Below are 7,717 nucleotides of genomic sequence, written 5' to 3'. Positions count from 1 at the left end.
AACACTCCACCTCCTCCGCGCCGGATCGTCTCGTTCTTTTCGTTTTTCTTTCAAACGAAACCAGGCATGCATATATTCTTCCTTGACTCTTCAATCAAGTCCTATTATCAATTATTTTTCATTACATGATCATCATTTCCATGTTAAAACCGAAATACATCAAGAGATTTCAGAAAATGCAACATGCAGAATTTTTCGGTTTTTCTCTTGTGCTTCACGGGTTGCTTTGTTTTGTGGGTTTCAGGTATTGGTTCGATTCCAGGCTCCCAAGGCGACATCTAGACATGTAATAGGATACATTAGGACCATGTTGGTCCATTCATTGAACCCCATGCACGCTGGAGGACACGAAAATGACAGCAACTTAACATTCTTGCCACTTGAGTCTTCGAAAAGAAAAAAAAAAATCGGTTGCTGCTGTCCAAGGGAATGGATCTAAGCATGGCTGCCCTAGGGGCCTATAGACATGGTTAGATCACTTCCCTAGCATGTTTAAGACGTGACTAAGTCGCCCTTTTGGTGGCTTGGTCCATGGTGAATCGGTTTTTAAATTAAAACTCAAGAACAGCACAACATCCTTTCGGCCCCTTCCATTTTACAGCACATGTGTTTCGATTTTTGTGGAATGGTATGGATCTTGGTTGGCCTAGGGCCCTTAGCCACGGTTCATATCATGCCCCTAGATGTCGAGATCGTGCCATGGTCAATCAAATGGCCACTGGAACGACACGAGACAACAAATGAATCACAACAGCCCACGCGCAGGTTTGGCTCTCGGTGGGGAAGTTTCGGTTGTTCATGGTGTGGTTTGGATTGTGGCTGGCCTAGGGCCCTTAGCCATGGTTCAAATCATTCCTTGGGATGTTGTTGAGAGGCTCTGGTCGGTGGTTCAAGCACCAATGGCCAAAAGTCTTGCAAACGACGCAAGGAATCAAGACGCCGCTGCTGTATTTTTTGACAGCAAGCGACGTCGCGGTTCGGAGGCGTGTTCCGGGTTCTTGGTTGGCTTTTAGCCTATGGCCTTGGACTGGACAATGCCTCATTGAGTTAGGAAGGCCACGTTTTTGGCCGTTCGTGATTCGGATCATTTTTGAGGTCGTACGAGAATTTACGGTGCGATGTGCCAAATTGACTCTCGAAAGAGCGTTTCATGTTTTGGCCTCCATTCACCTAGATTTCGGCCCTCACCATTTTAGGAGCATTATTTGATCATTTTAGATGTATTTTAATCATGACTACATGATGGTTCAGTGTTGGTTCGGGTTGGCTCGGAGTCATGATTTAATACGAAGTCGGTAGGCGTAATTGTCACATTTTTTAAGGTTATTGTATAGTTTGGTCCCATAAATCTATTGCATATTTTCATGGCATATTTAGGTTGCAGCGAGCCTGGAAGCGATCCAATCCAAGCAATAAAATGGGTACAGGATATTTAGTTCAGTAATTTAATTATATTACGTGCAAAAATACAAATTTTGAGATTTATGCGATATTGCTTGTGGTCACTTTACTATCATGCTTAAGTCCGGTCCCCAGTATCGGCCCGGTCACCAGTTACCGGTCAGTTCAGTTGTTTCACCCAGTACTGTGGCAGTAGTCTGATCAGACGTAAATCCGATCCCCAGTATCGGTCCGGTCACCAGTATCGGTCAGCTCAGTTCAGTTCAGTTCAGGGACCACTTGCGTAGACCATAATCTCACAGAAAATTATTATATGCTATTTCAGTACAGGGCTCCAAGGAGCAAACAGTTTCACTATGATTTTCAGTTCAGCTATGCACGTATTATAATTAATCATGACACGACATTTTACGATATGCCTCATGACATGAAATTTTACTCCCATGCAATTTTACTATATTTACTCGTTATTTACGATATATGCATGTTGAGTCTTTAGACTCACTAGACTTGATTGTTGTAGGTACTGATGATGTCGGGATCGAGGGCGGGGACCAGTGAGCTAGCTCGAGTCGGCAGTAGTGGCACCCGAGGACCTCAGTTTCAGCACTTGCCATTTTGATGCTCAAATATTTTATTAGTTATTGAATACTTTAACTTGTTATTTTGGCAAGTAATAATTTCTTCCGCTGCTGTTTTGAACGTTAAATATTTTATCAGTTTTTGGTATGAATTAGGCACTCCATTTATTTTAAAAAGAAAAATTTTAATTTTCCGCAAATTTTCAAGTAAGGGAGTTTAGGCCTCTACAGCGATGATTGCCGAAGTGCCAAGGTGAGTGATTTGGACCTATGGAATCAAAAATTGGGACATGTGAGCTTCAAGACATTGAGAATCTGTGTAATTTTGATGTTGTGAGAGGTATGCCCAATTTGAGTTCAAGTAATGCATATGCTTGTGGACCGTGTCAGAAAGGTAAACAAACCCGTGTTGCGCATCCGGTGTTGCAACGCTTTGGGACAACACAGTGTCTTGAATTCTTGCACATGGATCTAATGGGTCCAATAGATGTTGAGAGCTTGGGTGGTAAGAAATATTCGTTTGTTTGTATTGATAATTTTTTGCGTTTTACTTTGGTAAGTTTTCTTAGAGAAAAATATGATACTTTTGATGTTTTTAAGAAATTGCATGCTAGAATAACCGACTTGCATGAAGTAAGGTTGGTTAGAATAAGAACTGATCATGGTAAGGAGTTCGAAAATTCTCATTTTACTTTTTTGTACGATAAGAAAGCTATCATCCATGAATTTTCAGCTCCGAAGACCCTCAACAAAACATCATAGCGGAAAGGAAAAATCGAACCTTTCAAGAAATGGCTCGGGTCATGCTAAGTTCCAAGAATGTGTCAATACGTTTTTGGACCGAAGCATTAAACACGACATGTCACATTTCCAACAGTGTATTTTTAAGGAGTGGATCTACCATGACAATCTATGAAATCATCATGGGAAAGAAACCAAATCTTAAATATTTTCATATCTTTGTTGGTGTTTGCTACATTTTAAATGATCAAGATCATTTGGCAAAATTTGATTTGAAAAGTGATAAAAGCCTATTTTTTAGATACTCAATGAATAGTCGGGCCTATCGCGTGTTTAATTTTTGAACTAGGACAACTATTGAATCAATTAATGTTGTGTTTGATGATTTTGCATACATAACAGGAAAAACCAAGGAGGATGATATTGAAAGACTGCTGGATGTAAGTGAACAAATTACCAGAAATGATATTGAGTATGGTGTTGAGACCAGTGAGACAACACCCAGCACAACATCGTTTCCGAACCAAACAGAAACACTAGAGGATGAGGAAAATGATGATGGGGTTAATAATGAAAGAAAAGACATTCCAAGCAAGATTCAGAATAACTATTCATCATCACAGATTATTGGTGAGGTGCATGATGATGTGCAAACAAGATAGAAAGAAAAAGTAGACTACCAAAAAATGATTTATTTAGTCTGCATGAGCTCCACATTTTCACAGGTAAGTCACTCTTGTTTTGTGTCTCACATTGAACCTAAGAATATTAACGATGCATTAAAAGATGAATTCTGGATCAATTCAATGCATGAAGAACTTGAACAATTTTTGTGCAATGATGTATGGGATTTGGTTCCTAGATCATCAAATACCAATGTTATTTGAACAAAGTGGATTTTCAAAAATAAAACATATGAATCCGATAACATTGTTCGAAACAAAGCTCGGTTGGTAGCTCAAGGGTATACGCAGGTTGAGGGGGTGGATTTTGATGAAACCTTCGCGCCTGTAGCCCAAATTGATTTAGTTCGACTGTTGCTTGCCATAAAATTCCATATGCACATCAAATTGTACTAAATGGACGTAATGAGTGCTTTTTTGAATGAATTTTTGAATGAGAAAACTTATGTTAGACAACCAAAAGGATTTGAAGATGCACATCACATTGACCATGTCTACAAGCTGAAGAAGGCTCTATATGGACTGAAACATGCTCCACGAGCATGCTATGGTATGTTGACCGATTATTTGATCAACTTGGGCTTTAAAAGATGTGAGGTTGATAAAACCCTCTTTATTCAAAAATTGAAGTTTGGTTTTCCAAGTTTATGTAGATGGCATTATCTTCGGTGATTCTTCACAAAAGCGTGTTGATAATTTTGTTGAGTGTATGTCATCGCAATTTGAAATGAACATGGTAGGAGAGTTGAATTTCTTCTTTGGATTGCAAGTTAAACAATTGCACGGTGATCTATTTCTGTGTCAATTCAAGTATGCTAAAAATCTAGTCAAAAAAATTCTCAAATGATAATTCTAATTATATGAAAACTCCCATGGAGTTAAGTGAAAAACTGTCTAAATATGATGTTTCCGATGGTGTTGACAACACCATGTACCGCAACATCATCGGTAGTCTTTTGTACTTAACTGCTACACGCCTTGATATTATGTTCAGTGTCTGATTGTGTGCTAGGTACCAAGCAAATCCAAAAATATCACACCTAAAGGGTGTGAAAAGCATTCTTAGATATATTGAAGGTGCACTAGAGATAGGTTGTGGTTATACAAGAAACAAACACAAATTTCATAGGTTTTTTCTGATGCTGATTGGGTCGAAGACCTAGATGATAGAAAGAGCAAATCAGGTGGGTGTGGGGGTGTTTCTATTAGAGTAGATGCACTGTAAGACAAATGTTGGCTAGTGAAGTTGTAAAAACAATCTTTATTTTAATATAATTCATTATTTCATGGTTTGTTAATTCTTTATCTGTATACCCATGTGAACAACATAGATAAAAACTTTTATTATACTTTAATACAAATGATTCGTAATTCGATGTTGAAACTAATTTGTAAACACTGTATAATCTAACTTCGTTTCTAATCGATTCAGCCGCCTAAAACATGGATAAAGGTATCTTGAACTCGAGACTAGTATATGTGATGTTGTGTACCGCGTTTCTTGGTAAGGGCATAGAGATGTCCAAACATGCAGATAGGTAGTCATTGATGATTATACCGAACAGCCCTCCCTAAGACTTTCCAAGTAGTTATGATTGTACACCATTAGTCCTTACGACCCGGGACAACACTGAGGCTTTATATGCTAAGGCTGTGCTTTAAATCATTTACCGACTCCAGGAGGGTTATCAGGTAACGAGATTGGGTACAGTTGCAACACATGTAGGAGCTTGTGCATTGTAGTCTGGAATTCACCGCTCACCTACGGGTGTGGATATCCTATGTGATCTGATTAAAATAATAGTGCATGGAATCTCTGGTCAGAGTATGAGATGTACATTAGGGAAGCAGTTCTCCAATTGTACATGCGATGCCACTATTTATTTTCAAATATGTGTCACACAGTTATCAAATTCTTAGGCAACCCTCGATGAACCAATGCTTGCAGATTCGATCAGGATATATGAGATGAAGGGACCGTACTGTACATTAATCATAAACGATTGGTTCTTGCAGACACTATCAGTGATACCTAAGGAATCATGAGACGATGCTATTAGACGCTCTTACCATGATTTGATGGGTTTATCAGAAAATGGTTTATGACATTCTCATGATTAAATTTTGGTTCATGGAATGTGGACAAATTAGGGTAAGCCCGAATAAAAGAAATTGTCCTGAATCACAAAGAGTTGTGAACCCACATCTAGCTGTATCCCTAAATCATTGAGGGTCACACAAGCAATGGATCATTTGTTTCCGTTGACAGAATGAATTCAAAGAGTTGAATTTATATAAAATTATGATATAGTAAATTCAAGGAGTTGAATTTATGATAATTAAATTTTGAGCAAATAAATTCAAGGAGTTGAATTTATGAGATAGTAAATTCAAGTAGTTGAATTTATAATATTTAAAATTTGGAGAGAAAAAATTCAAAAAGTTGAATTTATAAAATTTGAGAATTTAATTTATTAAACTCAAAAGTTGAGTTTATTAAATATTAAATTAAACATAGTGGGAGGTATGTTTAATGATTTTGTAGGAGTACAAGTCCAACATATTAAATAATAAAAATTCTTAATGGACTTCGAATTAATTAATTAAACTAGTTGGACTAGTCCAATTAATTAATCAAGTCCATTAAAGTTAATTAAAGTAATTAGGTTAAGGCTTTTGTTTTTAAGGAATTAGAGCCATAACCCTAGCCATTACTAGCCTCCATTCTCTTCAAGGAAATTTTTGAAAATAGTTTTCCTTTTCTCTCAAAAATTTCGGCCTCCATCAAAGAAAAATTCGGTTTCAGCCGCCTCTCGATTTTTAATCTCCAACGAAAAATATCTTTTATACTTTCAAATGCAAGTTGGAAGAGGAACAAGTAATCCAGTCGTAGACCGGATTAGAAGATTGAAGAAAGAAGATTAAAAAAAGTTCGTATGGATATACAACAAGAGCTACGTAAGCTTATACCGGAGTAGTTGAAGCCAAGTGAAAATTGTTCACTAAAGGTATATACTAAACATCCTATGAATGTTTATTTAGTTTAAAACATCTGAGTGTCCAAAGAATATTTTGAATGTCAAAATAAAATTTTAAAACTTTCATTGCGTTTAGGCACGAGACAACCGAGATACTAATATTTTCTACCTATGGAATAACCTTGCGTCTTGGTACAACAAGAAGCAAAATTGTGTGTCCATATCCACCGCTGAGTCTGAGTATGTAGCAACTGCTATTTGTTGCTCACAACTTATCTGGATGAATCAAATGATAGAGGATTATAATTTTCACAGTGACATCATGACTGTATATGTAGCGTCTTTATCCGAGCCATTACTAAACAGACTAAAAAACATGCAATATTAAACTTAATAACAAAAATTAAACAGCGGAAACCAAATAACTTAATCATCTTACAACCCAAACGTAAACAGAACAATAACAACAGTCTTAAACATCAATACAACCATATAGAAAACATAATTATGAAGAAGAATACGTTAAACCACATAAAACCTCCACTGCATCACCACCGAAAACCCAACTCTTCTAGCCACTGCCCTAGCCGTCCGAACCATCCAACCTAAGACCTATCCCGTGGAATGGGGTGTCCAAGATGAAAACAAGTACGTGAGCGAAAATCGCCCAATATGAGAATGTACAAGTATACAAATTGATATGTGATGAAACTTAAAATTAATAATTTATTATATGTTAAAACCTATATTTTAAAATTTAAGTTTCTTTAAAATTATAAAATTATGTTATTTTAGTATTGTGTGTTTATATTTAAATATCTTACTAAATATGTTTTATTTTCAAGTTTTCTATGTGTTGGTAAAATAATGATAACTCAAGCTAGAAAATTCAAATGGAGGTGATTCAAATATTTTTGAAATCCTTGAAAAATTATCTACAACTTTGCAGAAGACATGATTGCCTAAAAAGTTGGTTAAGATGATCAAATTGTGAAAATATCAAAAGGAGGACAAATTTACTTTCACCATGACCAGCATATAGTAAAAAAATCATAACTATTTCAATATTTAACCAAATGAAGTGAACCAAGTGGCCAAATTCATCTACAGACAATTCCCCACATGTTTGCTGTTTTGAGCTGAGTCAAATTCGGTGATTAAAGTCGTGGAACAAAGCATTGAAAGAAGGGGCATGGAATTGAAGTTGGAGGAGACAAAGACTACTATTACAACTACATTGCATTAATAGAATTTTTGACCCTTTCTCTCATTTGGCCTATAAATAGAGGCCTTGTGCTAGCTTGAGAATCATTCTATCTCATTGTAAAATATA

The sequence above is a fragment of the Primulina huaijiensis genome, chromosome 8 (genome assembly GCF_012295235.1).
Source record: "Primulina huaijiensis isolate GDHJ02 chromosome 8, ASM1229523v2, whole genome shotgun sequence".
Classification (NCBI taxonomy): domain Eukaryota; kingdom Viridiplantae; phylum Streptophyta; class Magnoliopsida; order Lamiales; family Gesneriaceae; genus Primulina; species Primulina huaijiensis.
The sequence above is the reverse complement of the archived record's forward strand: the minus strand, read 5'-3'. Positions refer to the sequence as shown.